Genomic DNA, 6,000 nt, shown 5'->3' on the forward strand with positions numbered 1-6,000 from the left:
CTTTTATCATTCTATTTTTAATTATGAGTCTGAGATAAAGTGCTGGTGTTCAATTTCCCAGAATCTAAGGAAATGAAGTGACATATTAACAACTGGCTCAATCATCTCTTCATTTCTTTTAACATTAATTCTTAGCATCAATAACATAATATGTTAGAAAATAGCACATCTCATGTTTAACTGTAGTCCATTTCTCCATGGAGGATCAAAAACTGTCAAGTCTTTGAGGCAAACCTTGAAACACAAATAGATGTTCTCACTAGGCAGAAAGAAGTATTCTTGGCATAGGGAGGGGTTTGAGTAAAGACACGAGTGTGAACCAGCATGGCAAGATCCAAGAACTGCTAGTTGTTCTGTAGACAAAAGTATAAGGTAAGTTTGAGGACAGAGAGACGTGGAAGCACTGAGAACTGAAGCCAGAGAGGTGAGAGAAATCAAATTGTGGTGGTTCTCTAGACCAGGTGAAGATATTTGAACTTTGTTCCTATGTGAAATGATAAACAGTTTTAAACTTTCAGTTTGTGCTTTAGAAAGACTTGTCTTAAAGATCAGTGGGGAGTAATCAGAAAATAGATAAACAACAAGTTTCTACTCTATAGCACAGGGAATTATATTCAATATCTTGTAGTAACTTATGGTGAAAAAGAATATGAAAACGAATATATGTATGTTCATATATGCCTGAGGCATTATGCTGTATGCCAGAAGTTGATTTAACATTGTAAACTGACTATACTTCAATAAAAAAATATTTAAAAAAAGAAAAGGAGTAAAGCTGAAAGCAGAAAATTAATTAGGAATTCATTGCAGATTAGGAGAAACCAAAATATACATGAATAATAGGGGATGAAGAGGAAATAGACAAATACAACAGTTATTAACAAGCAAGAATTGGTCAGACTTAGTCATATTTGAATGGTGCCACCCACCATGACTTGAAACCAAGAAACTTCATAATGACTGCATTTAGATTTGCTGATTTTGAGGCACCTATTGGACATGGGCAATTGGAGATCCTACGAAATTTATCTGGCTTAGATATACAGATTTTGATAGAATCAGAAAGTTATTTCCTTATTGGGCTGAAATCTCCCTTGCAGCTTTTGCTGAAGAAGAGAAAGAAAAGTCAGCTCTTAATGATTTCTTATAAGGCATTTATTCTTCATTCATGCAATCAGTCAATATTTCCTCCTGTACTCCTCTCCTCCACAAAGCTTATGTGCAAAATGGTGGAGGGATAGTAAGGCAGTGGACAGATAAATACACAAAATGATTGCAGGTTAAGATAAACACCCTAGAGTAAGTAACAGAGAGCTATTTATAAAGAAAAATAGTCTAAGGGTTATTTAGATAGAATGATTATGAAAGACCTGTCTTTGGAAGTTCCCTTAAAATGATACTTGAAAAATGAGAAAAGGATGTGCAAGATGCCAAGAAGTTCCAGGCAGAGAACAGCAAGAATGAATACCTGGAGGAAGGGAAAAAAAAATTGATGTAGCCTGGGAAATATTAGAAGTTCAGGCAGCCTGGAAAACACAGGCTTACAACAATAGTGAAGCGATAGGTGGAAAAAAGATCATGCAAGAAAAGATTTACAGATGCCTCATAGTTCTAGGGTTTATAGCAGAAAAAAAATTCACAGTCATAAAAATAAAGTGTGGAAAACTGGAACTTCGTTATTTTCCCTATTCCTGATTTGATATTCATTCTCAAGGGTTCATTTCTGCTGATGATATAGGATTTTGTCTTGAAAATTCGGACCAAACTTTGTCCATTTGGATTTTTCTTAGCTTCTTTTGAGTCAAAGTCAGTCACTTTAGGCTCTCCCTTCACCATTCTCCTTCTCTTTTCTCCGGTAATGATCTAAATTATTGAATAGGTAGAAGTAAGAATGAGAGACAGAGAGTGAGGGTTTTAGTTACATACCCTGATTTGTCTGCTATGATCTTGGCTTATTTCTTTGTCCTGGGGTTCCATCTTGTTTAACAATTATTCCATAGTTTTAAATTTTAATAAAGTATTATTAATAAAAAATAATTTAAAATTTTTTTTATTAAAATAATCTGGAATGGGTTTGGTAGACCTGCCCTTTGTACCTGTAGCCTCCACATTGGTCTCCAGTTGTTTGTAAGACTTGAACACTGTTCTTACTTTACATGTGGTAAAGCTGAAGATGACCAGTGATGACCTGCCTCTATTTTTTAACCTTTTCTAGACTCAAGGGAATTAACTTTTTCCTCTCCAGCTCAGCACATGAGGCACGTACCAATATACAATGAAATGCTTTGGATCATGAGCAACTGGGAAAGGCACATTGATTTATATCCTAAGTGGTAGGGCAAGTATTTGACACTCTGCCCCTGCTGGTCACTTGGTGTAACAGCCAGTTGGGCAACAGTCACGGCCTGTGATATATGGAAAACCACTCACTGGGAATAGAATGGAAAAGTAGACATTAGATATCATGAAACATGTGCAGAAAGTAGAGGTTGAGTGTTACTGATGTAGAATACACAGAGACAGTGCTCTGAGTGTTCTTGTTGAGGGTGGTTTTGCTATTTATTGTATGTTGTAAATCTGAAGGTCATTTTGCAATGTATTCTTTGACATGTCGGTCAAGAGACAGATAGAACATGAGTCTTAGATGGCAGTGCCGATCTTTACATTTCTCCAGGGATGTGATAAAGCTTTTTATTTACTGTCCTGGTTAGGGTGGGGGGAGTTCCAGTTTCCATTTGGCCCTTCCTGTGTGAGAGAGCTAATGTGGGAATTCTGCCAGTGGTTAAGTATGTTTATTCCAATTACAAATCCAGAAACTGGGGAAATAACAACAAAGTGGCTTTGAGGACCTACTGAGCTCAGGGTGATTCACACCTGGGCTAAAACTCTGTTTCGTTACTTGACCACCATAAAGGCCTATTGTCACTAATGGATTGGAGTAGTGTTTGGGGTTTTAAGAAATTAGCATTATTTCAGAGTTGGTGTATAGTGATCAAGAATATATATATATATATAATAGTCATTTTAATAAATAGCCATAGTTTCCTTGGAAGATGATTATAGCATACATTTGTGGCAGTGTTGAAGGTTCCTTCCTCAAGAGTGAGGATCTTTCCCATCAAAGAGGAAGCTCTAGGTCTGTGAACTGGCGTACATCTAGAAACTGAGTTGGGGCCATAATTCTCCATTGTGGTGATTCAAGTCACATTTTGGTTACTAGATCTGGAGTCTTCCCTGTTATATAGATAAAGAAATATTTTAGAAAGCTACCCATCCATATCATTCCTTGGGGAATGGTGATGAATCAGCCCCTGCCAAAGATTCCTGTAGGTCAAAACATTTGATTGCACTACACCTCTGCTGCCCTTCATTGTGAATACAGCCAGCTTGCCCTTGGTTTTTAAGAGCTCTTGACCTCTGCTACCCTGGGACTGAAATCAGGGCACCCATCTCAATGGTGGCACCCCCCCACCATCATGTCCCCCTCCATCATATCCCTCGCCATCACACCCAGCCAGCAGAGAACTGACACCAGAGATACTTTCAAAGGTACAGATGCTCCTGTCACTAATTTATTTCTCAAAATCTTAGGGGAAGGGGCATCCTGTGGGCCTTCTCCTAGGATGGAATTGAGGAGTGGGAGTATAGATTACACGAAGAAATCCACTCCAAAACTTTCATCTCCTGAAACCTCTGAATTCTTTTGTTTATGTTATGCCAGGGAAGTTCTGGCATAGGCCAGTGTTGAGTCGAATATTTAGTCAACCAGCCAAATAAAATGGCTAGCATCATTTCCATATGCTTTAGTGTAACAGTCAGGCTTCAGTAAGAGAAACAGAACCAGTACGCATGATATAGACTATGAGATTTATGATAGAACCTTGACCTTATGCACTTGTGGGAGCTAATTAAACAGTTTATATGTGAATGTTGGCTTCTGCATCTGGTGCTGGGCCTGAGGTCAATAGGGCAGGAAGTGGAAAGGAAAGGTTAACACTGAAGCAGGGCAGTGAAGAAAAAAACCGGAATCTGTGAGAATGAGCTGGAACTCATGTTGGTTTCTGTTGCAGGCATCAAGATGTTCCCATCCTAACACTCAGAACCTGTGACTATGCGACCCTACGTGACAGAGGAGAATTAAGGGTGTGCATTGAATTAATGTTGCTAATCAGCTGATGTTAAGATAGGGAGGTGTAATGGGAGAAAGACAGGAGGGATAAGGCATGGGAGGAACTTGACCCACTATGTTTAGCTTTGAAGATGGAGGAAGGGGGCCAAGAGCCTAGAGATAAGGGCAGCTTTTAGAAGAAGGGAATGGCTGCCAACTGGCAGCTGCAGAAAATGGGGACCTTGTACTACAACAGCTAGGAAATGAACAACATCCTGCCGACGTCCTGAATGACTAAGGAAATGGATTCTCTTTAGAGCCTTCAGAAGGGAATGTAATGGGGAAGAGCAGGTCTGACTCCACGTTGGATCTGCTTCTTTTACTTGAACCTTTGTCTTCCGTTGCTTTTGCTACAAGTTAATCACTAAGGGATGTTGCCTATAATATTAAATTATACATAATGGCCCATCTCTGGGAACCCTGCCTCCCAGGTAATGAACGTTAAGCTAAAACCCCTTTGTTTAGCTCACAGGAGACATCCTGACCAGGCCCACCTGTGAACGGCTGCAGAGGAAGGAATGAACACATCCCCTCCTGAGGCTGACGGGAACCAGGAAATGTTTGACTTTACTCTCTCCCCTTTGAATGTAAAAGAAGCATGAATTCTAACTCAGGCAAGATGGTTCTTTGGGATGCTAGAACCACCATCTTCTCCGTCTGCTGGCTTTCCAAATAAAGTCACTATTCTTTGCCCCAACAACTGCCTCTCACTTTATTGGCCGGTCATGCGGCGAGCACGACAAGCTCGGACTCGGTAACAGGAATGCGATCCAGCCAACACTCTCAGATGTCTGACCTACAGAACTGTAAGATCATTCGCTTGGTTGTTTTAAGTCACTAAGCTTGTGGCAATTTGATAATGCAGCAGTATAAAAGTAACACAATCTCTCACCACTTCCAAGCTTTCAACTTCGATTGTGTGGCCTGCAGAAAAAGCCGGCACCCTTTGTTTTGGTACTTGGCCTGGAACTCAGAGAAGCTGAAGGAGAAGATGAAGGTAGAGGAGCTGCGGCCAGGCTGCTACCCCAATGCCAGCAAGGGGACCCTGCAGATCATGGATCTGTGCGAGCTCCCCAGCATGGAGCCAACATTCTTGTTCCTCCACATCCACTTTACAAACCACAGATGACAGATGTCGTGTGGCCCACACTAACCCAGCTCTGCTCACAGAAAAGAATTCTGATAAATGTTGCTCCCGCTGAGTTAAGTTAATGTGGTATCAATCTTCCACAAAGAACTAGCACGTTCAATCTGGAATCATCGGTAAGTGAACCCATATCAATAAATTTGGCCTGATTTAGTGTTATATTCTGTCTTGCTTGGTCTAACACCATGAAAATTTATTCCCACATCTACAGCCATCCCTTGGTATTTGTTGGGGATTTGTTCCAGGACCTCCTCAGATACTAAAATCCATGCGTGTTCAAGTCCTTTATATAAAATGGCATAGTAGAATATGAAAAGGAATATATGTATGTATATGTGTGACTGAAACGTTACTCTATACACCAGAAATTGACACAACATTGTAAACTGACTATACTTCAATAAAAAAATTTTAAAAATTAAATGGTATAGTGTTTGCACATAACTTACAAACATCCTCCTATTTACCATATAAATCATCTCTAGATTGCTTATAACACCTAAACAATGTAAACGTTATGTAAATAGTTGCTAGCACATGGCAAATTCAAATTTTGGAACTTTCTGGAATTTTTTTTCCAAATAGTTTTGATTTGGGGTTGGTTTAAAACATGAATGCAGATTCTGTGGATATGGAGGGCCAATCGTATCCCCCAGGTTTATGTCGGTATAAATCTTCCAGTTCT

At 39.7% G+C, this 6,000-nt stretch overlaps 1 long non-coding RNA gene across 1 annotated transcript in view; it reads left to right on the forward strand.

The window, feature by feature from the left end:
* The window catches only part of LOC116658723, a 41,091-nt gene extending 35,391 nt beyond the window's left edge, over positions 1 to 5,700 (forward strand). The window contains exons 3-4 of the long non-coding RNA XR_004314008.1: positions 4,071 to 4,143; positions 4,634 to 5,700. This is a non-coding gene — a long non-coding RNA (uncharacterized LOC116658723). The remainder of the gene's footprint in view (positions 1 to 4,070; positions 4,144 to 4,633) is intronic.
* The last annotated feature ends 300 nt before the right edge of the window (positions 5,701 to 6,000 follow it).

The sequence above is a fragment of the Camelus ferus genome, chromosome 2 (genome assembly GCF_009834535.1).
Source record: "Camelus ferus isolate YT-003-E chromosome 2, BCGSAC_Cfer_1.0, whole genome shotgun sequence".
Classification (NCBI taxonomy): Eukaryota; Metazoa; Chordata; class Mammalia; order Artiodactyla; family Camelidae; genus Camelus; species Camelus ferus.